Source organism: Marmota marmota, unplaced genomic scaffold (genome assembly GCF_001458135.2).
Source record: "Marmota marmota marmota unplaced genomic scaffold, marMar, whole genome shotgun sequence".
In the NCBI taxonomy this organism is placed as follows: Eukaryota; Metazoa; Chordata; class Mammalia; order Rodentia; family Sciuridae; genus Marmota; species Marmota marmota.
The window spans coordinates 2,034,321-2,058,367 of NW_025999929.1; the positions used below are offsets into that span (position 1 = coordinate 2,034,321).

General features: G+C 35.1%; 1 protein-coding gene and 1 pseudogene across 1 annotated transcript in view; one reads left to right on the forward strand and one right to left on the reverse strand.

The window, feature by feature from the left end:
• Gmds (GDP-mannose 4,6-dehydratase) overlaps nt 1-24,047 on the reverse strand; it is a 624,102-nt gene that overhangs the window by 452,956 nt on the left and 147,099 nt on the right. The window lies entirely within an intron of this gene.
• The window catches only part of LOC107159529, an 18,361-nt pseudogene continuing 286 nt past the window's right edge, over nt 5,973-24,047 (forward strand).

Here is a 24,047-nt window from a genome sequence, read left to right on the forward strand (position 1 = left end):
AGACCCTCAGGGTTATACAAAAGTACATACAAGAGGAAGTGAGGGGAAAGGGAAAAATAATACAAGGGGGAGAAATGAATGACAGTAGAGGGGGTAGAGAGAGAAGAGGGGAGGGGAGGGGAGGGGAGGGGGGATAGTAGAGGATAGGAAAGGCAGCAGAATACAACAGACACTAGTATGGCAATATGTAAATCAATGGATGTGTAACTGATGTGATTCTGCAATCTGTATATGGGGTAAAAATGGGAGTTCATAACCCACTTGAATCAAAGTGTGAAATATGATATATCAAGAACTATGTAATGTTTTGAACAACCAACAATAAAAAATTTAAAAAAAAAGAACTGCGACAAATAAATATATTATCACTTTTCACTAAATAAGAAAAAATCCTTTTTTCTTTAGTAAATATATGCATAAACTGAATTCAAAATATGATTGGTATAATTTTCAAGGCTAGACACTCTTCACTGATATTTTTGAAACTTGCTTTTTGCTCTATTTATTTATTTAATTAGTTGTAGATAGACACAGTACCTTTATTTTTATTTATTTTCATGTAGTGTTGAGGATCAAACCCAGTGTTTCACACATGCTCGGCAAACACTTTATCACTAAGCAACAAACACAGCACTTTTTGCTTTTAATTAAAAATAACTGATAATAATTCAAATCACCAAGTTTTCAATTATAGTGCTTTGATTTCATCTTAAAAACATGGTAAACAGCAATAGTCTAAAACTTATATTGAGGGCTGGGGACACAGTTCAATTGATAGAGTGCTTGCCTTATATGCACAAAGCCCTGGATTCAATCCCCAGCACCACAGGGGAGCGTGGGGGGAACCTATATTGAAAGATGAGTCATAATAGAAAGGATCAACTGGCAACAAATAGTCTGGAGTTTCAAAATTCCCAGGAGAAGTTCAGTAATTTGAGGCAAATTAATCAATCTCTTTGAGCCTTAATTCACTTACCTATAAAACAAAGATATTCATAGTTCCTTCTCATTTGTGAAGGTTAAGAGATATCATAAACAAAGCATTTAACTTTTAATAAATTGCAGCTATTATTAATACCAGTTTTTTGTTTGTTTAGAATTTGTATGGTCAGATCTATAAACATAGCATTTGCCCTAACAAGCCATGGATACAAAGTAGCAGCACCCAAGCCAAGGACAGGAATTCTATTTGTGAGCATCACAGCTACGTCCCTTGGGCATAACATACCTAGAATTTAAAGAATATCAAATAAATATCCTTTTATTTAGAGAGAGAGAGAGAGAGAATTTTTTAATATTATTATTTTTCAGTTTTCGGTGGACACAACCGCTTGAGCCACATCCCCAGCCGAAATAAATATCTTTTCATCAAAAAGAAGAAAAATAATAACTATCCCTGCAGAATGCTTTAATATACTTCACAGTTGGGATTGGCCCGAAAGTTTTGCATCACTTCCTGCTGTAAAAGATACTTTGATACTTCTGCTTCCTGCTGCAAAAGATACTTTGATATTTCTGATATTGAATATATTCAGTAAGCAAAAGGAAGGTCTTCAATTTCTTAAGAAGTTCACTTACATGACAAGGTGGTGGTTAGTTGTACTTTTTTAAATTTGCAGGTAAATACAGGCCAAAACATATATTCCATTCTTAAGATCTAAAACCCCAAGGAATCAAAAAGCACAAATATTCACTACAACAAACAAAGTGTACTTTTCATAATGGAAGACAATGTGAAAACAAACAAAACCAAACCATAATAAATGTGAAGTATAACACTATTACTAAAATCAAACTTTAATAAATATTATATAAAATGTTTAAGAAACTGCTAACACTATAGTTAAAATCTTTATAAGGCCAACTCTTGCAGGCATGCTCAAAACTCAATAAAGAAGTTGGATGCCACAATGGCTGTGTGAAACATGCACAATCTAGAGGGAACAAAGCACTTGTGGAACCCAATGTCTCAACAGCACTAAATAATATTCCACCTGTCATTTATCAAACAATTTGGCCTAACTCCCTAACAAGACAAAAGTCACTATTGTTGCATGTCAAATGTGCTAAGAGAACAGATTGGGAAAAGTTGTTCGAAGGTTAGAAATACTCCAAGTATTTCAAAAGAAAAGTAATAAATAAAATGTGTTAATGCCCAATATTACTGGTCAAAAATAGTCAAGAATTAACAAATGTTACTATTAAAGCTACATACCCAGGTGATGGACAAACTGAGTTATATAAATAGGTGCTCTGCAAATAAAGATTCAAGAATGGATAATGAATTACACACCATGTGGAAAAGATATTGCACAAATGTAAAACATCAACAAGTAGAACCTAATGGAATATTTTCAAAATACAAAGAGCAGATCTCACGTTTTCCATTTCCTGGAAAGCAGACCTGTCGTAAATTGTGCTTTCATACACTAAATTGATACTAAAAGGCAATTCAGGTTTGAGGAACTACTCCTTCAAATTCTAGATTTGTAAAAATTAAATGTATCAGTAATCATAATTGTATGTATGTAATTCCTATAATTTTCAGTATGTCAAAATTTATCAAAGTATATTGGAAATAAGGATGAGAAATAACAAAGCCAAGAAAAGGTTTTAAAAGACACTTTAAGGAGGGAAAAAAAAAAGAAGAAAGAACAGGGGGAGAGAAAGAAAATATACATTTTAACCAACCACATTTTCACAGTAAAAGCAAATACATTCTTGCTGAATATTTCCCATTATTTTCTTCCCTAGGACTGATTGACATTTTTTTTGGTGTGTGTGTGTGTATGTGTGTGTGTGTGTGTGTGTGTGGGTGTGTGAGAGAGAGAGCGAGCACTACCGCTTGAACCACATCACCAGCCCCTTGATTGACATTTTTGTCTGTGTGAAGAGAAAGACTGTTTCTCCCTATACCTAGGATGCAGGACACCTCCTCCTTTTCTTCCCTCTCCACAACTCCCTATAATTTCTTCCCACTTTTTTAATTACCCCCTTGTTAATCCCTCTGTCAAGTCACTTGGTTTAACTTTCTGACACAAGCCCTGATACTGAGGTGGGGGCAGCCAGGCTGGTATGGGGAATAAGAGGTAGCTCTGCCAGTTTCAGAGTAGCTAGGCTGACTTCATGCCAGCCGATTCTTTAGCAAGGCCATACTATTTACATACTATTAAAAAAGCATTCCATTTATATTTCTATAAACTTTGCAATAACTCCATCAGGTAGGTATTATTATTATCTCTGTGTTATGTATAAGAAAACTGGAGCACAGAAAGTTAAATGGCCTGTCCAAGGTTACAGAAGCCAGCAAGTGGCAAATGAAGATCAGGGCCCAGAACATCTAGCTCTAGAGCCCATAGTCTGAACCACTAATATACTATTTATTGCCCTAGAGGTCTCTTCTCTGAAATTCTATTTAGAGCCCAGAAATAGCAAACCAAGTAAGAAACTTTAGCATATAAAATATGAGTGTTGGTAGTGGGGGAGCCTGGGATAGAAGGTCCGTAGGAATTCTCTGTATGTTCTTCTCAATTTTACTGGGGACCAAAAACTGCTCAAAAAATAAAGTTTCTTAATTTGTTTTATTTTTAAAAATAAATAAAATGTAGGTGAAAACACTATTAAAACTTATCTTTATTACAGACTGATATAAATCTCATAATAAATAGATATGGAGGAAAACAAATCAAAATACATTTACAAATTAATGAAAAGTGAGGTTCTTGAAGAGAAGACAGAAGTGATATTTTACCTCTCTGGGTTTCAGAAGAGGCAGGGAAACTATTCAATCCATCAATCAAATAATAAGTGGATTTGAATCAAACCAAAGAAAGGAAAGTATAATGTGAGACATTCATAGTTACATATATGTCCAGGTCTAGGAAAGGGGAGCTGTCTGTGTGTTAAAAACTAGACAGCTTCCAGTGCCCACAAGCCTAAGGTGCATTGTTTCAGGGGAAGGAAGTGAGAGAGAAAGCTAAAAAGATCTTAGGCCACTTGGGCCTAGGAGTACTTGAGTCCTGGCTGAGCAGAAGCACAGGAGAATGGAAAGTACTGAGAGAAGTGGCTCTGGTGTGACGGCTTCTGAGAAGATGATGAAAAGGGTGTTTACATATGAAAAGTTTGGCAAGATTTCAAATATGCTTTTCAAATGCTTTCAACAGAGGAAAATTATTCAATTTTACTCCAGAATTAGGATTACAAGTCAGTAGCTCAGACACAACCAAAGTGAACACATATAAAACTGCTCCAAAATTAAGAAATATCTGACAATATCAAAGAATGCATGCAAACTAGAAAGCCTGGAACTGGAACCATTCTACCACATTAAAGACAAAAATAATTCACTCAAAAATCACTAAATACCCACCAATTTCAGGTACCACAGGAATCTTTGGGGATAAAATTTATCTACGTAATTTATTTGTAAAAAAAAATTTTGCAGTTTTTTTTTTGATAAATACACACATAGTAAAATTGTTACTATAGGCAAACCAGTTAACATATCCATCATTTCACTGTTACCCCTTGACTTTGTATGGCAGAAGCATCTAAAGTTTACTCTTCTAGCAAAAATCTCAAATACAACTCTAAATATATTGAGTAGCAATCTCATGTTGTACATTAGATATGTAACTTATTCATCTTCCACATCAGCATCACAATCAATTTTTTAAAATAATATATAATTTGCAAGAAATAGTAACATTAAAGCATATAATTGCTATCATTGCCATGGTTCCAACAAAGTGTTACAGGTGGTCAAAAATATACTTTTTTTTTGACAGAGGGATTGAAACCAGGGTTACTTAACCATTGAGCCACATCCCCAGCCATTTTTATATTTTATTTTTAGACAGGATCTCAGAAATTTGCTGAGGTTGACCTTGAACTTGTGATCCTCCTGCCTCAGTCTCTCAAGCTGCTGGGATTACAGGTGTGAGCCACTGGGCCGAGATGAAAGGAATACTTTCTATACAGGCAGTGATATGCTAAAATAGATCTTAAACTAGATGAATAAAATTATATGCCAGTTTCTTCTCAATTATATAATCCCTAAAGATTATTATCAAAGTACACCTGTGTTCCAACGGTGGTAGGTAACTTTCTCCAAGTTAAATTCACACTTCCTCAAAATAAACTATTTAGCAAGTTAATTCATGAAAAAATATGGCTTTAACTCCATTATCAGTAATTAAGCAAAAGGCAGTCTTTTATATATGAAATATATGTTAAATGTGATAAAACAAAGATATACTTTCTAGGGAAGGGGGAAGTACAGAATAATATGAATATATATATCCAAGCATCTTATTTAATTTTATTTATTATTTCACAAGCATAGACCATGATCACAAACAGTCTATAATGTTTCTATCCTTTTCTATTACTATCATATCTACAGAAAAGAAAACTATAAATATAAAATGATAAATACCTTGTCCAAGCACACTCATCTAGGAAATAAGAGAATTTGGCCTTAAATCCAGACTTAAGAGCCATGCTTTAAAAGCCTTCCCTACACTGCCTCTTGCTAAAAGAAGCCTAGCTAGGGGGATGATACAAACTCTAGCTCAAACTGTCTGGTGATTGCTAAAATATGATCGTAACTCAGAGAGTAGAAACTTGGTTTATTGTATCATGCCTTTCCTAGTGGGAGGATGGGGAGGCTCTATGAGGTTTTCCATACCTCATTCCTTAGTCAGTCATCTGTATCTACCCAGTACCTACATGCCGCCACTATGTTAGGGACTCAGAAATGCAGTCTCCAGGACAGAATCTGGCACCCCTTTTGTACCATGGACCACTGGCCATCTAGCCTATGGATGCTTTCTCAGAATAGTGTTTTTAAATGAAATTAAGTTATATAACATTATAATGGAAGTAAATTATACTGAAAAGCAATTATCAAAATATTTTGAAAAACAAGTTCATGATATAGTAATATAGGTCCTCTAAGATCTTGCAGTTCAATGGAAAATGTCACAGGAGCAGAGCTGGAAAGGTAATGGAATATACTACCTAGAAATACTCCTTTATATAAGTTCACACACATTATCAACACTAAGACCACCGGAGGACAAAAGTCACATGATCTCAAAAAAAGTCTCTGAATTTCCCTGTGGCTCTCTAATCCAGAGGATTATTCAGGGTCAATGCTTTTGACCTCCTCAGCACTACTAGGACTTCCTTGACCTTGGCATCTAAGACTCCACATTTACCTGTACCAGTTCTTCCCATCCCCACTATTTCTACTATGTTCCTTCCAGAATTGTTCTTCCAACTTCTTTTTTTCTTTGTCCACATGTTGAACATGTTGTCCAAGCTGGTCTCAAACTCCTAGATTCAAGGGATCCTTCCCCCTCAGCCTCCCGAGTAGTTGGGACTATAGGTACACACCTATCTCATCCTCTGATTTCTGAACACAGACATATCCAAGAGTTTCCTATCAGAGTGTGCACCACAGAACCGATACCTGATGGAACAGTGCCTGGTAAATTCTTGACTGGCCTTCAGATACCATCTCCCATGAGCAAACACTGCAGTTACTTTTTTTTTTTTTAGTTGTTGTTGAACACAATACCTTTTATCTATCTATCTATCTATCCATCCATCCATCCATCCATTTATTTATTTATTTGTGGTGCTGAGGATTGAACCCAGCACCTCACAAGTGCTAGGCGAGCACTCTACCACTCAGCTACAATGCCAGTCCTGCAGTCACTCTTTATGTATTATTTTTTAAATGTAAAATATCTCATATGTCCTTGTTTTTCCTCACTTATGCTTATCCACAGAAGCTATATCCTTGCTCCAGAAATGACTTTCTTGTCCCAAAACACAACAGATTCCTCCCAAGCAGAGACAAAGATCTCTATCTTTCTAGTGCCTTCCTCTGCCCATTGTTCACATAAACATAGATGTTCTGAAGAATCTTTTTCCTGGCAAGCATACTCTACCAATCCCATTCTAGATGTTCACTGGGTCAAAACCAAATCTATATACCTCAAATCCTAAATTCCTCATTCAAGGGCCTATAATAGCCAAATTGGGTATTTCTAGGACATAGCAACTAGTGAATATGAGTGTTTCTATACAGATTTTTAGGGTTCTTATCTTAAGAAATCCTTTATTCCATCAGCATAATGGCAATGAGGGTCAGGCCTGAGTGAGGCACTCCATAATTCCTTTTCCTGAATCCATCTTCCCTAATGGATAATTAATTTCTTGTATATATTTGTATTAACCACATAGCTACTTCACACATAACATGAACTCAATAAATGTTGAATGAGTGAAAGAAAAACAAAGTAAATACAGAATACTGATAATATGTCAAAGACTGCATCTCTAGCTAAGAAGAAACGTTACATTTTCTTCAACTATTAAAATGATTCTGAAAAAGCTATGAAAAACAAGAACACATGAGATACTTTACACTTAAAAAATAATAAACCCCAAACTTCTTTCGGCCACCTGCATAGGCATATTTGAAATTTCTAAGGGAGCAAAATGGCAAGTGATGGTGAAGAATGAATATCAACTGAAGGTGATCAGTCACAACCTGTTTATTCCTGTTTCTTATTTTGATTGTGAGGCACAGAATACACCCAGCCTCACTGTCTTCATCTCTAAAATGCTGACACTACCATCAGGGCCACAAAAGAGAGAGAAGGGGGGGGGGGATGATGGTAAAGTCTGCTGTCAATCTGCAGAGCAACTCTTTGTTAAGGAAGAAATCCACATGAGTTGGAAGGTCCATGCCAGGTAGGAAGATACATGTGCCTGGTTCTCCATGTGTTTGCTGTGCTTGTTCAGCCATGAATACACTTTACTTTTCAGACATTTAACTTCTCTTTCACACAACAGGAAGCATAATGCTATAGGAATAACCACTGTCAATATCATTTTTAATTATCAATAATTTATGAACTATTTAAAAAGCAAAAATTTTTTTCTTACAATTTAGATCCTCTAAAATGTTCAAAATCTTTAAAATGTGAACCTTTCTTTACCCCAACTCTCAATATTATAGTTCTTCAAAGTTCTAATTGTTTCTTTATAACCATTTTTGCAATTTTTTTTAAAGAGAACTGATCAAATGTGGAAATAATACTGCTCCAAAATATGCTGAAAGTTCCAATTCTCTCCAAGATATTAGGAGCATGACCTGCAAGCTCTGGTTTCAGACCAGCAGGGAGTGGATTTTGAGAGTTATGGTTTTGTTTTCCAGTGACCAATCTCCGCAAACTGAAGTTTAAGGAAAGATACTGGAAGTCATCCAAAATCAATCTTCTTTCAATTTCATCATTTTAGGACAAGGAGTAGATCCTTCACACTGCATGGAACAAAATCAATAAACGCCAAAAACAACAGGCATGGCTCTTTCAAATCATTTCATCAGAACTTAGCAGAGGCAAACACAATGAAGTATCTGTAAGCTACTAGAATAACATTTTCAGTTTGTTATTCACTGTGCTATAATCTGAACTCCATCTTCCTGATCCAAATGCCATTTCAATATTTGAAATTGCTATAGCTGGTAAAATCACAAACACATCTGTGAATTTCTATCTGCTTAAATCAGATGAGTATGTGACCTTTTTCCATCTCAGACTCAAATATTCTGCATTAATATACTGTTTTATTTTTGCATGTATTCTTTTATGCATCTGAGACTCAGTGACCCTTCCTTAGAAATACCAACTAACAGTTTTGCTTTCAACACTGGAATGTTTAGATTAGACAGTCAGTGCACAGCGGAAATTAATACAGCCCCCACCTGCCACAACTCACGGTAACTTGTGCAGTGTCACTCTTGTGCAAAAGACACCAGAGTACCTCGGGGACAGTGCTGGATTAAGGAGGCACCTTTTCTAAACATGTCTAGTTACTCTTCATCACTGACAAATCCAGGAGCATCAACCTCCAGCTAAATCACTCAGCAGATGCATGGGAAAGTAAAGTATTTAGTGTTCAAAAAGTTGTAGTTTGCTTAAAAGGTTGATTTTTAACTTATGTTTATAAAATGGTACCTCAGATTCTGATCCTAAAATATTTCAGTAAGTAAAATTTGCAAAACAATATCTTCAGTTTCTTGATGTGTGGAATGGGCTGCTGAGGCAGCAGCAGCACTGGTGCTCAGGGTGCCATCCAGGTGTGTCAGCTGCCCAGAAGGCAGCAGTAGCTCTGTGAACATGGTGCACAGAACAAACAAGTGCCAAAGTCACTGCAAATGAATTTTATAGATTTGATTGTCTTATTCTGGATATCAGGAAAATAATACAGGAAGTATACTTAATTTTCCATTTCTCCAATTAATTATGACTACGAAAAAAGGAAACTTTTTAAACGACAGTGAAATTCATTTTGATTCCTTTTATGAAACTCCTGATTTTGTTTTTAATTTTGATAATTTTGCTAAACATATAAATAAGCAGCTTATCTTGCTGAGCAAATGCACATTGATAAGAATGTCTAAAAGAGGGGCTGGGGTTGTGGCTCAGTGGTAGAGCACTTGCCTAGCATATATGAGGCACTGGGTTAGACACCCCCCCACACACCACATTAAAAAAAAAAGAAAAAGAAATACTAAATAAAGATATTGTATCTATCTACAACTTTAAAAAATATTTTTTTAAAAAAAGAAGAAGAAGAAGGGTGTCTAAAACAGGACTGATCTTCATACCTGGACCCACTGACGACTGTTGGGACTCACTTTGCTCTGCAGTTTGGTATTATTTATGTATCTTTTGTTATGTGCCACTAAGACTAATGGAAATGAATCTCTACCTGGTGTTTTTTGGGGAAAATTAAGGTAAAGAGTATTATTAAACCCTCACAGGGAGCAAGAACAACATCATAACAAAAAGGAAACCAGTTTGAAACATCAAAACAAGAATTACAAGAAATGAGTGAGAAGATGACATCATTGCAAGAGAGAGAATATGGGGGTCAATGGCATAGGTTCTCAAGGCAACGAAGAGCAAGCACATAGTAGTGTTTTAAGATGTCTCCATTCCAAGATTGACAAAATTAAAGTTAGCATAGGAGCCAAAATATCCAGTGAGTATGGGGTCATTCCCTTTGAATGTTCTACCTTATGAAAGTACTTCAATAAATACTCAGTTGGAAATGTCTCTTTCACAATCCTCAAGAAAAGTCAGTTAGGATTTTTTAAAAAAATTGATTGATAGAAGTTACTGAAGCTGGCTTGGAGATCATTGATAATCTTGATGAAGATGATGAGTCCCCTTAGAGAGAAACTTATATTTAATGAAAATTTCTTCATAGAAGCTTATGATTGCACCTACAGAGAGAAGGAAACACAGTATGAATTCTTCTTGAGAAAGCAGACCTTATGAAATAGACAAGCAACCCTCTTCTGCCCTTTTTGATGTCTCCTGAAAGTGAAGAGTGAGATGACTGACATTAATCAATTATTAATATCAATTATTAATTATTAATATCACTGCATCACTTGCCAAAAGAACTGATGCATTTGAATGGTTTATGTAGAACTTCAGGGATATTTGTATTCATCAGGACAAGATGATTCATCTTATAGTGGTGAGTTTTGGATAGTGGTCTATCTAAAGTCAAGTCTATCCTAGAATCTTTCACAAGTGAATATAATTTCCACAATTACACTTTGGTCTCACTGAATATAGAATATAATCATGAATAAGAACTAAATGTGGGTGTCTGAGCTTGGGACAAGAGAGATGTCTTGATGTTTTTCTGTAAAGTTGACATATATTTCTCAGCCAAATTCCTTAACATTTGCCAGTTAAATGTTGAGCAAGGTAAAAAGGTGTTTTACCCTGTGGCATTCAGTCTTTACAATCCTGATGTGGTTTATGCCAACCAGGATATGCTACCACCTGTGGAGCAACAGCAGTCAAACTTTTACCCTGTCATTATGAAAGGCTCTTCTTTATGTTTGTTGTCCAAGGAGAAAACAAAGTTTCATTTTTAAAGTTATTTTTTAAAACTTTCGAAAAATACACTATAGAAATAATTATACTGAAAACACCAAAATCACCCTTCCCTTGAAAATTCTTTCTAGCCCTCCCCCTACATAAATATATACATACCTATTTATTTACATGAATGAACAAATGTCCATTTTGATCTTTGCTGTTCCATTTGGTGCCAATTTAGAATGTGCACTCATGTTGGGGCACTATCTTTTAGCTATTATATACTATCAACATCATAAGCAATTAAATTTCACACAGGAAATATTAAATAATGGGAAAAGGCAAAGATGGGCTTTAGGTCAATAATAGCTGGATTAGAAGGTCACTTCTCTCTCACTCATTGGATATTTGATCTTAGGTTTTCAAGGTTGAAGAATTTAAACTGCTAATATTCAACTTTTGGAGGGCTATAAAATAGTAATTTATATGCCTCGACCAAATAATAGCAACCTCAATGTTCCATAAAAATTGAAATAATATCCTCCTAGTTAACACAGTCATGCAGAAGTCTCACAAAAACTATTTCATTATCTTTATTAAAACTTTATTTATAGCCAGACATAGTGATACACACTTGTAATCCCAGGTACTCAGGAGGCTAAGGCAGGAGGATCTCAATTTCAAGGTCAACCTAGGCAACTTAACAAGATTTCTCAAAATAAAAATCAAAAGGCCTGGGAATGTAGCTCAGTGGTAGAGTGCCCCTGTTTCAATCCCCAGTACTTGGGAGGAGGGGGGCTTTGTTTATCAAGTGTCAATGTAGGATGTCAGATTCTCAGTAAGATACCCTTGTTCTATTTTTTAAACTTAAGAAAAAGATAATGGTAAAATGAGGATTTCTACAGAAAAAAAAATAAAATTTACAACAGAGAAATGTGCCATAAGAACTCTACAAATGTTAGCTCTGGTCATAGGAAAACAAGTCTTCATACTGCTAAGGTCCCAGTCCTGTGAGTTACAAGATATCCTCTCTGGACAGCTCAGCAGGATGGCCTATCCTTTTTCCCAAATGGTCAGACAACAAAGGAGGGACCACAAGAGAGCCACTGCAGGCAATAGCACCTCTGCTCTGGATCCCTCAGACCACCTCCTGCTTGTCTGTTCTGGAGACCTCCCCTCAAGTAATGGTTTGGAATCAACTCTGCAGCTTTCTCTCTGGCAGCCCAGAGGGCCAAAACTGCTAGTGTTTCAATTTTAGCAAAAAGATCAATTACACTCCCCCAGTCCACAGTCCAGGCCATAATGTACCCACTCACTTTTGCAGGACTAACAGTCTGCATCTGAACAGGGCCCTCTTCTCTCTTCTTACCGGCATTCACTATGAGAAATTCCCATTATTTCTATTGCTTTCAATGAAGTCAAAGTCCAGAACTGATGATAAGCTTGTTCCTGAGGCCTCCCCACTCCCTCCCTGGAGCAAAATGATTTCTGCATGTTCATTCACAAAAGTGGGCTCTTACATATCACTCACTTCAAAATGATCTGAGTTCCAGAAGCAGTGATAGCAAGTAGGACATGGTGTAACTAACCCAATGTCCAGCTCAACCTCACCACTGTCACACTTTTAGGAGATTTAGCCACAAAGGGGCATAACATCCTACCTATGAAGAAAATTATGCCCAGAAATAACATACAAAATAAAGAAAACAAAAAACACTTGATAAAACATGTGTTCCCTACCTTACACACACAAACACACACACACACACACACACACAGAAAATCTGTGTACTTTACATGAATGCTTCACTTGATTAGCATTAACCATAGGTTTCATCTCTGGCCACTTCCTTTGATGAACCTCGAATATTCTTCACAATTATAGAAAGTCACACATGCTAATGCTACATACTCCTACTCTTTCCTTACCAAACTGCTGCTCTAATCTTGCTTTCTGAGTTCTGATGACTTTGGCTCCAAGGAACAAGAGGCTACAACAGGAAGGTACACTCAGCAGAAGAAACTGAAAGGTGAGTGTCACTGCTGGCCAGGTCATTGCCCTGCTCTGGCAGGACAGACACCACAGCAGCCCCTCTGTCAGTTCTCCCTACAGAATCTCAGGGTGCAAGCTCCCATCACCACACCTGCACATTACAATAAGGATAATAGTTTGTCATTGCTTAAAATCTCAACTTGCACTTTTGGAGTAAAAACAATAAAGTTGAATCCTAGTTCACCATTTTAAATCTTAAAATTGAAAAGGCTGTCTGAAAGCATCTAATTCAGTGTTTTTTAAACTGAAAGTGACAGCTATGGGTTGTGAAAGTAATCTGGTAAATGACACTTAAAAAAAAAAAGAAAATACTGCACATTTTAAGGGTGTGTTATTTTGCCAAACTTTTGTTTTTAATGCACACATGTGTGTGCTGCAATGGTTTATGAAATATATTTCTTACTGTGGATTACAGGGAAAAAAATGTTTGAAAACGTTAATCTCACTCAATATCTTCATTAGACAGATAATAAAATTGAGCCCCAATATGGTTAAAAGACTTTGTAACAAATTACAAAATTTGTTATTGGCAAGAACTCATAGCTAATTAATTATTCTTTATACCAAGATATCTCCTTAAAAATGTAACTTTTTTTAAAAAAATCCCAACTAAACATCATCATTCATAAACAAAGAAGGGAGATGTGTGCAAATTTTTCAGAGAATTTACTGTAAATAACGTAAATAATTTCTTAAAATCACTTGGCAAATCTGGGCTTTAAGGATAAAATCAGACAGTGTAGTTAGAAACCAGGGATTGTAACTTTAAATCAGTATAAATTAGATACCTTTAACACACAAAGACTACCAATGTCAGACATTTAATGCTAATATCCTCTTTCATCATACCTACCTTACAGGTTCATCCACACAACTTGAGCCTAAAACAAGCCCATATCATCCAAATTAATAGAGAATCTTCCAGCTAAGGAAGATCCTACTGTGCAAAAGTGGGATCTCTAATTATGAAGTAACCCATAATTTTTCAAGTATCATAGTAGCCTAAAGAAAACACAAAAACCATAGATACATCTTGAGTTATTCTAATGAATTAAATAAAATGGGCAGTAAGCTTAAGACCTAAAAACAACTATTTAGGAAGAAAAAAATCAAATCAAACTCATGACAACTGAAATGCCCCTTCAGAGTATTAACCACACAACTTTTCTGACACTAGCTAATTCTAACTGCTTTGAAATATTGGCCTAAACACCTTCCAGACGGGTAGGAGTTGAAGGCCATGTCTATACCTCAGAAAGCTAATTTTGTCTTGATTTTATAATAAAGTCTCTGATTTCTCACAGGTCTTCATGTCACTTGAGTATTCTTAAAGTAACTATAGTTTATTGGGCAAGTCCATCATCAAGTAATTTTAAAATTACAGTATATTTATCATTTGCTATTGATTCCTGACAGATACATTGAAGTGGAGGTCTATTTTTACCAAAACATTCTAGGTAATTGGGGGAGTACACATTCCAATGTCCCACATTACCAGAAATTATCGTAGCTTGAAAGGAAAGAAAGACCAAAGTTAAAATAAACAATATTCAAGATATAAAGAGTCATGAGTCGGGCATAATTGTGTATTTCAAGGACAGTTCTGGGTATAGAAAACCAAATTAACAAATATTTTACCAAAAGCTCTCTATATGCAAAAATACAAATGTGGTAAACTTTATATTTTAGGCAAATGCAGGTAACTTTCCTGGCTAAAGTCTCAAGTCTGATTATAAAAGTTACACTTGATCATGTGTGGCTTAACCTTTCCCTCCACCCTTCTAGATACTGTTCATATTGATTTACATACTTCCAAATACCTATTATATCATATAGAGACGCTATGTTTCTGGGTTTTCGTGCTTTGGTTGAAGGGTTCGATCATGTAAGCTATGATAAACTAGTGAGCACAAGGCAGGCTCATAAACAATGCCTTTTACATCAATGACTTGGGCTCACATGTGAGGAGCTGCTTATTTGTTCAAGTGGCAGATGGAGATTCAATTTTCCAATCTCTAAAATAGCTCCCAGATTAGTCAATTACCCTTCATTTCACAGCAAATAGCTATAATAAAATAATCCAAATAAAATTCTTGAATTAAACTTTCCAAAAGTCAGAAGGCTGGTTTACATATAATTTGAGCAAACCAAAGAGGGCCATCCCCTGCATCAGAGACTTTCTAACACTATTAAAACACAAAGAACTAGCCTTGCAATTAGTCACATAAAACCATAATCAAATTCAGCAGACGGCTCCCATTTTGCTTTTTGTCTCTCTTTCCAAGTATCTGTAACATGGATCTTACTATTTTCATTATTCGTTTTTGTTTTTTTCTTTTTTGCCTCCTCAACCACCTACAGATTTTTAGCTTAGCATCATCAAACTTGTTTTCTAAGTCAAGTAATTCTAACATTTCATCTTGAATTATGAAAATTGCTCTTCAATTATCTGCCTATGCACCTTATCTAACAACTTTTTAGCAGTCATATGTTCTTTCTCCTAACTTATCTTACTTTTGCATATGTCCGTCTCGTCAGAACAGAAAAATTTACCATGAAATTTCAACGTTTGTGAAGTCAGACAAAGCTGTACTCAAATCTAAGATCTCTCACCTTCACTTATTAATTCTGTGGTCTGAAGACACTTACAAAACCTCTCCGAGTTTGTCTTCTAGCCAACAAAATGAGGACTATAATACAGATTAAATGAAATTATTAAATAACATGTGCATGCTACTCTTAGCATGGAGTGGCCCACAGTGAGGGATCAGTGGTCATGCTGGTACTATTCTTACTTCACAGGCTTTGTTTCATCCAATCACATGAAAATGACATTGTCCCAAAGACATGATCCTCTTCTTCCACAGATGAAACCTGGAAGAATGGTGTATTAACAGAGAGTCCAAAGCAATTTCTGCAGTCCCATTCATCCAGCAATTGTGCATCATAAGGCAATATCACTTTCTGTCTATACCCTGGTCTACCCACAATCTGTCAGAATCTACAAAACTTCTACCTGAGTCCCCTTTCCATTCTCCATCTCTCCACTAACAGCAACACTTCTTTAGCTCTAAGATACAACAAGAAGCATATAGTCTCACAACAAAAAAAAATCATGGCCCAGTATCTTGGATTCCCATCATTCTAATATGATACAGAAACTTTACTATGATCCAAGCCTTTCAAGGCAAACTGCAAGGCAGTGCCCCTAATATTAGTCAGGAGAGAATAAACAACCAAGAGCAAGCAGCACTCTGTTGTTCTTCCCAGAGCTGCTGTTTCTGTGGCTGCCTCACAGACTCCAAAACCTCCTTAGTAGTAGAGAGGCTGCTTCCCAGCATTTACATTCTTTTCAATTCATAGAATAGACATTTTACAAAAAGTTGTTGATAGACTTTATTCTGGCTGTGCACATCAGTTAAATGTGTTTTATTTCCCTTTTGGGTTGTGTGCTGGCAGAGAATAATACAATGAAGAGGTGGCAGTGTACATTTCCAGGCCCTTTATGGCCATGATTATGAAAGAACTGCTTTGACAAAGAATGTCCAGGCTGACTATAATGGTTTTCCTTTTTACTACATTATTGTTGCCATGTGTTTGCTGCTGTCTGGAGTAAAAAAAAAAAAAAAAACTCTGAAATATTTGTCTGTCCTTCATAGACTCAAGAGTTTCCATAAGAGAAATCACTTGGAAAAATCACAATATTTCTCCAAATAAAATATTAACATAAAAAACTTGTTGAAATGTTGAGCTAAAATACTAAAGAATTATTACCACAGATGTAATTTATGAGGATCTGAGTGCCTGAGCCTCATAAGGGCTTTTTCCATTCCCACTATAGGCACATGTTTGGTGTTGTTCTTCACACAACTCTGACACTGCTAGCCAGAATGAACTTATTTGGGGGATCCTGAGAAGTTCTGGCAAGATAGATTAGAATGACAAGGAGAGGTGTTGTGATTCAATCTTTGAGTAAAAGGACATTTAGTAAGACAATAGCCAGCCCTTATTAATCTGTTTTAATAAATTAAAATTTCTTTTCTCATGAAAAATGTAAACAGTTCTTTCTTCCTGGTATCCTAATTGTTGATTTATTGCTTTGAGCTTAAGAAGTGGGCCTTGAAATGTAACAAGTGACCAGTGGTGATAATACTCTCTAGGATAGGAGGGCTGGTCCAACTTTAGGAAAATAAATAATCTTTGGATATCCCTGAATTCTCTCTAAATTCAATCTTAGTGGAAATATTCTCATTAAGAACATCTCTAACTGAAGATGAGGCTGAATTTGCATTTGGGTTCATCTTCACTTTTCAAAGAACAAACAGCTGTGTTTATCCTCACTGCCTAAAAACAGTAGGTACTTAATAATGGTATGCTAATTGAAATACATATGGGTTAGCACTTAGCCGTAACCAATATTAGGATACCCTGAGTCCCACTGTTTCTTTTATGAAAGCGCAAAATAAATATTGAACTTTTAATTATCCCAATATAACCCTCTCTGCCTATTCATTATTATATATTATCAACATCAAAAAAGTTTTTATTTTTGCCAAAATTTGAGAGTGAGTGAAATATTTATAATCGAGGACAGAGTTTTATGACCCCAGGTTCTTAATGGAATTATTGTATAGACTCTACTAACATATTTTATTTATATAAGTAATATTATGGGTTGGACTATAACATCCCCCAAAGGCTCAAGTGTTGAAGGCTTGTTCCCCAATACAGCAATGTTCAGAGGTGGGTCTTTTAGGGAAGTGATTCATTCAAGAGGGCTTTCATTTCATCCATGGATAGATGGGTTCATATTTGGTGGCATTATGGGGAGGCAGTGAAAAATATAGCAGATGGGGCTTAGTTAAAGGAAGTAGATTCCCAAGGGAAGGGTGTTTCTTATCCCAAGCAACTTCCCCACACCCACAACCCTCCCTCCTTGTCTCTACACACACACACACACACCTACCTCTCTCTCTCTCTATCTCTCCCCCCCCCCTTCTTCCCTCTCCTCGGGGCCAACATGAAGGGAATAGCTTTCTTCTGCCACAGCTTTCTGATGATGATGTTTCCATATTGCCACAGGTCTAAAAGCAATGGAGCCAGCTGCCCCTGACCTGAAACCTCTGAAACCAAATAAGAAATTAACTTCCTCTAAGTTAATTTCTCAGTTATTTTGTCACAGCAATGAAAAGTTCACTAATATACAAGTGAGGTTTTCATTTTTCCTAACCCTACCAGAGCATTAAAAAGCTCTGGATGGGGTTGGAGTTGTAGCTCAGCGGTAGCCCGCTTGCCTAGCATGTGTGAGGCACTGGGTTCGATTCTCAGCACCACATACAAATAAGTGAAAATAAAAGTCCATCAACAATTTTTAAAAAATATTTTTAAAAAACCTCTGAACTTGAGAGTTAATTACTAGCTCATCTATTTTACTTGTCTGCAAAGTATTATAATCTTACTTAGATTAGAACAGACAGAAGACAGATGGGTTAGAAAGAAAATTAAAATAAGAAGTAGATGGACATAATAAAATGCTGTACTTGGAGTATGAACCTTAAAATGAGAATGTCTTAGAAACAACAACAACAAAAATGCAGTAAAGATCAGAGTATGGGGTATATGGAAGGTATTCAATTAATGCTTCTAGAAATGACCTATATGATTCATTTGTAAAAGCAAAGACTGACTAATCCCTACCTTACCTATAAAATGGCAATAATAATAATAATCTGCTTTGCCTGCATTACAGGATTGGTATTAAAAGAGATAGAAAACCAAATAGCAAACCATAGAGCACCAGTCCTTCCTATCAGTCATATCCTGCCTGAAAATCCTTCCAGGCTCACACATTCTTCCAGCCTTCAAATTTCTTAAGTTAAAAGCTTTGGGTTATAATAAACAAATAATACCTGCTTTCCAATTTTTGCAAGACTAAAATTTTCTTTTATTTCCTTAAAATTAAATACATTGCTATTGATTCTGGAAACAGCACATAAAGAAGACTGGTCATTTCTGATGATAACCTGATTCTAGAGATGGAAAATTTCACCTAGGAGCAGAAGAAAATTCAGGCCTTGTGCCACTCCTAAGTATAGCTTATGTTGGCATGTTCTTTTTCTTTATCCCATTCCCAAGTGAGCTGAAACTAAGAATGTGATAAGCTGCTATAAGGTGCTGGTAGCACATGAGAAATGGAAAGGCCAAAGCAGAGTCTAAACTGTGAAAACAAGCATGTCAGACTAGGACCTTCTTCCTTTAAGCTTCATAGAGGGAATGTGTGCCAAGGGAGGCAACTGATTGAAAAGTCATTATTTGATTTCTCTTAATCATTAAGTCACTTGATGAACATTCACTGAATAGATATTGTGTATAAACCACCATATAAAAGGCCAAAGATAATACTGACACCAAATAAAAACACTCTTATTCCTCTATTAACTTTTTAGGTAAGTTTATAATAAATTGATGAGGCATGATAATGAATCACATGAATACATGGTTCTCAAACATTTTCCCAGTCTCTAACTTTAGGCCACTTGGCTGGGGCCAGATCTCAAGGAAATCAAATGTCATACTTAGGTATTTTCATAGAGAAACTACTGAAGGATTGTGAGTAGCAACACAATTAGCCTAAACCGAATTTTCTACTAAATTTGAGGAAAAAAATAAAAGTCAACTAGGACACTATAACAATAGCTCAATTTGTGAGATGAGGAAGCAATAGCACCAGGAATCAGAACAATAGCATAGGGAATGAAAAATGAATGCTTTAGATTCTCAAAGCAGAGGAGAATTTCCAGCGACATAAAAAAGCTACAAAAGAAAAAGGGAGATTATGTAGCAAGAAAACGATAGGGAAAGTGGGTGGGAGGAGCATAATGCCAAAGCAGAAGTAAAACAGAAAAGATGTGAAAAGAGAGCTCTCATTAGAATATACTTTTTCCCTGAGTACCTGGTTATTTTCTACTATGTGCTGCTCATTGCCCTTGAAAAATTACAGTTGGGTCTTACTTGTGATAATTCTCTCCAGAGAATAATTTTGGTAGCTCCTGCAGGAACTTAAGGGTTCTACAAGTTCCTAAATTCCTAAAACAAATCCTGTTTTAAAGGTTTGTGAACCACTCATGCAATATTTATTGGAATTAAAATATGTTTGAGGGCTTACATGTGGTTACACCTTCTCAGGAATTCCTCTCCATCTCTGCTCTGCTTAATACCAAAGAAATTTTCCTGAAAACTCTGGAGTTGGAAAGAGAATTTATAACTAATGCAACCTGAAGATGAAGCCCTTTGGTATTTTTTTTGTCGTTTTCATCACATAGGATTCTCAGAAATGAAGTTCCAGATGCCAAATGGAAAAATGCCCTCAGGATGAAAACAGCCTGAATATGTGCCTGGCCTTCCTTCTTCTCCGTATTTGCCTGATAATGGCTCATTACCTTATTAATTCTTTAATTATTTTGAAGATTTTTATAGCCTGCATTTTTTAGTTATTTACAAGAGATAATTTGATTCAAATAATCTAGCCTGCAATATTTCTGGATGTGGGACAAAACACTTGAATTCAAATCTCTAAGCACAATAAGTATTGTGGTCAACTAAAGAAATAACCAATCCCAAATATTTTGGCAATAAGTAGGGAACAAGTATAAGAAATTCCTATACTTGGAAAAAAATAAATATTTGCAAAACTGAGATTAACATATTCATTTGATAGTCATAAGCAAAGTTATTTACCACTTAGAACTGTTATATGAGGCCAGTAATTAAAACAGAAAATACTCCTAATAATGTACCTTCTAAATATCAACAAATCTCTTAAATTTTCAAAGTAATATTCAATCTGAATAAACAGGAGTAGATTTTAAAAACTCACAAGCATATAAAATTACCTACTTTACATTGCTTTCTAGAATTCCAATCTTAAGCTAGAACAACAAAAACAAACAAAAAAATCCTTGTTTCTCAGTTTTAACTATGGCAATATATAAAACCAAAGGTTTTGGAATGATACGTTGATTTATACTAATATAGGTTCAAATTAAAACAAATATTTTAGAATATCTGAACTCTTACTGTTTATAATGTCAAAAATATAATTTTAATAATCCCCTAAATCAAAAGTAGAATATGTTCAGAATATCAAAGAAGGATCTAGCTGACGTTTCAAGGTCTCATCACTTATTAGTTCAAACTATCAGCCTAACAGAACTAAAAGGAAAAATGACACTATATTCATTATGTAATTTAAGTATAAAACACTGCCATGATAAATATTTGGAAATTCCAAGCTTTTATAAAAGCACACTTTATGTACAATATCAGCATTCATCCCTTAGGGTGTACAATGTAGACTGCCTCTGGGGGGAATTTATCTCATTTCATTTTCATTCTACATTCCACTTTTGAGTTGCCAACTAAATTGCTTCTTGGTTTATAGTATAGAAGACTTCATAATGTTTAGTTGGAATTGCTTACTTTTAAAGTATGCTGATAGAAAACCCAATGTGGTCTAAAATATCCTCACCAGATGTTTGGATAGATGTGAAACCAACATGTATCAAAAAGAGATCCAAAATACCACTAGCTATATAAAACACTGGCTCATATATTTAACAAGTTCAGCCGATCAAAACACATTAAAACTCTTCAGGAAAAATGAATTTAGCTCTTGCATTTTCCATTATTAGTACTCAAATTCTATCCAGTTTTTTAAAAACTATCAGAATTTCAATAAATGTCAAATAATAATAAGCTACAAATACAGTTTAAGTATATTTAATGCTACTGGACAGTGGGATAATTTGATATAGTCATCAAAACAGGTTTTCAAAAATCTAGGTCAGAAAAACAATAATTTAATTTTAACTTAACTTAGTTAAATTAGTTTAACTTAGCTAGCTTAGAACAAATAAAATGATAGACTTATTTCTTTCCACACCAGTTAAGCAACACCTAATATAAGATGTTTAATTCTGAGCATTACACCTTAAGAAGGATAAAGATAAATGGGACGTATTGAGCAGACAAGAATCAGGAGACTTATAGAACTTGAATCCACACAATGGGAAGAGCAAGAACAGGAAACTGGTGTATAACTTTGACCAAAAATGTCGGGGCCAGGTTTCGGGGAGAGGTTGTCTACTTGGGAATAATAACCCTTTCCAATTATTTGGAGAATAGAAATATAACAAAATAATTAAATTTACTTCACGTGTGGATTCTCTTCCCCGCCCCCTCAAAAAATAGGAACAATGGATATAAAATAAACTACAGGGAGATTTTCAGCTAGAGTTGTTGGAGGAAAAGAAGTGGATTGGTTAAAGTATTCTCTCAGGGTGCACTTGTTAATCCTTTTTAAGTATATATGCACCATCATACAATCATGCTTCAGCTGTGCTGTTCTGTCTGAAACATTCTCCTTTTCTGACCACCTGGCAAAACACAACTTTAATCATTCTAGCTTAAACAGAGCACTTTTCCGATTTCCCTGATATTATCCTTTTCCCCCAGTCCCTTCCCATCCTTAGAATTAATCATTCCCTCATCCCAAATCATGTAGTATTTTTATTACAGTATTTACCTTTATATGCTAATAGAAGAGAGAGACTGTCATAGTTGTCTTTCTATTCCTGGAACCTATGTAAAGTCTGGTATAGCTTTGGTGTTTGTCATGTTGTAGGCAACAGATATATTTTGAAATGCACATGATATTCAAATATCAGATGCAGAGTCAGGATATATAATTTTTTAAGACACTGAGATTCTACAGTACGAGCAAACATAGAGAAATGTTTAAAGTCTCCTAGAGTGAAACAGATCATGTCTATCCCTGGTCTTCCTAAAGCAGTATTATAAATGTACTCGTAGACAGAAGCTGAAAGTCTGAGGATCCAGTGCATTTTCCCCCATAGTAAAAACCAAAAGCTCATCCACAGACTCTGTAGGTGTAAGTTGAGTACTTCCGGTATCCAGAAAAAAAGAAAGGTGGTAGGGGGAAACAACCTTTAACTAATAGCAATATAAATAATATTCTAAACAAAACAGAATGTTTCATGGATAAAGAAAGATAACTGAAAATTATCAGGAAATATGGAGAGACATATTTATGAAGCCAATAGTTATCAGATTAAAAATTTACAAATGTAAAATTATCCATTGTCCAATTTTCCAGGGCTATATTTTGAACTTGCTCATTGAAATATGCCAAAACTATAAAAGTAAGGCAAAGTAGGAAACCTATAGTTTCACCACCAAGTTAAATATTTCCAGTGTTGCCAGTCTTTCCAGATGTAACTAAGTGGACAGAGAATTAAGTCCAAATATATTTAGTCTATGCTATTCTTGTTGGGTTTTTAAAAATCTCCATTTTAAAAGAAAAATACATAAACACAATACACAAAACATCCTTTCTCATATTAAGAAGAAGAAAGAGAAAACACTTGGAAAAAAAATGTCAAAAATTTCTTTTTTCATTATATATTCTCTTTTTTAATAAGAAAGGAAAAAAGGGAAGAAAACAAAAACATGGATTTGTCTTTAAAAGAAACATACAGGGCATTTCATATGGTTTTCACAGATTCAATCTAATTCCCTAAAACCAGTGGTAGTAGATAATGACTATAATTGTACTTATTATAAAGAATTGAGGAGAGGATCTAAACAAATAAGAAAAATGCATAAGAAAGCATTGCAATTATAATGTTTGATATAAATGTAAAAAGTTAAAATACATTTTTCTGCATGATTCTTTAAAGTAAAAGACTAATATATGATTATGCAATCTCTGAAACATGACTTACAGCAAAGAAAGAATTATTTAATTGTAAAAATGTACATAATTGAATGTATATTATAATTTCACATACCTCAAAAATACTTGAAAACAGACTAGGAAGAAAACCAGCAAAAAAAAAAACAACAACAACAAAACACAGGCTCTAGTGTCTTAACGTAGTTTTTCCCCATTTTCCCAAATTTGTTCTAATGTTATTATGTTACTTTTTAATTGAGAAACAATATTTCACTTAAAATGTTTAGAAAGAGCTGATACAATGTTGGGGGGGGGGGGT